The following is a 769-nucleotide window of genomic DNA, read 5'->3' as shown; positions in this document are numbered from 1 at the left end:
GGCTCCCTCCTGGCACCCTGCTCATGGGGCACCGGGGTCCCTGCTGAAGGGCTTTGGAGGGCACGGCTTGGTGGGCTCCCAGGCAGCGTGAGCCAGAGCTCCTTAAAGCTTTGGGGACCAAAATTCAAGCACAGGCTCTGACGGTGGCCCCTGCTGCCAACTTCAGTGTTGGAGGTTTGGCCACAGCACCCGGGACGGGGGGGACAGGGGGACGGGGAGCTGGTGATGCTTTTGGGACCGTGTGGTCTTGGTGCCTGGCAGGGGGCTGGAAAGTTTTCTGGGTTCCCACACCCTCGGCAAGGCAGTAGTGTCTCCCCCTGGATCCTGCCCAAGGAGATGCTCCCCGGTGGGACGGTCCAGGGATGAACCCAGGAGCATCCCGAGCCACGCAGCCCAGCCAGGAGCCGGCTGTCCCCAGTGGCGGGTGGGGACCGCTCTGTCCCCCACCTTGTACCGTGGGGGTCCAACCCGAGCAGGGCTCGGTCCTTCGGCGATGCCACCACCCCCCCTCCCTCCATCATCACCCTCCCCACCACCGCCACGAAGCTCGGTGGGAACGGTTACGGAAGGGTTAGTCGGGCTCCAGTTAAGGAGGAAGGAAGGAAAGAAAAGCCAACCAGAGAAGAGAGGATGATCCAGTTTTTCCTCGCTCGGCTCCCTTGGCCCCTGGAACCATGGGCTGCCCTGGCACCACTGTGCCCCCTTCCTGGGACTGCTGTGTGTCCGTCCATCCTCCCCCCCCACCCCCGCGGGCAGCCAGGCCCCATCT

General features: G+C 65.3%; 1 protein-coding gene across 1 annotated transcript in view; it reads right to left on the bottom strand.

Moving 5' to 3' along the window:
- Positions 1-769, bottom strand: part of TEAD3 (TEA domain family member 3) — a 31,525-nt gene that overhangs the window by 5,467 nt on the left and 25,289 nt on the right. The window lies entirely within an intron of this gene.

This window comes from Charadrius vociferus, unplaced genomic scaffold (assembly GCF_000708025.1).
Source record: "Charadrius vociferus isolate BGI_N301 unplaced genomic scaffold, ASM70802v2 scaffold1511, whole genome shotgun sequence".
NCBI lineage: Eukaryota > Metazoa > Chordata > Aves > Charadriiformes > Charadriidae > Charadrius > Charadrius vociferus.
Note: the sequence above shows the minus strand (reverse complement) of the source record. Positions and strands in the feature narration are given on the sequence as shown.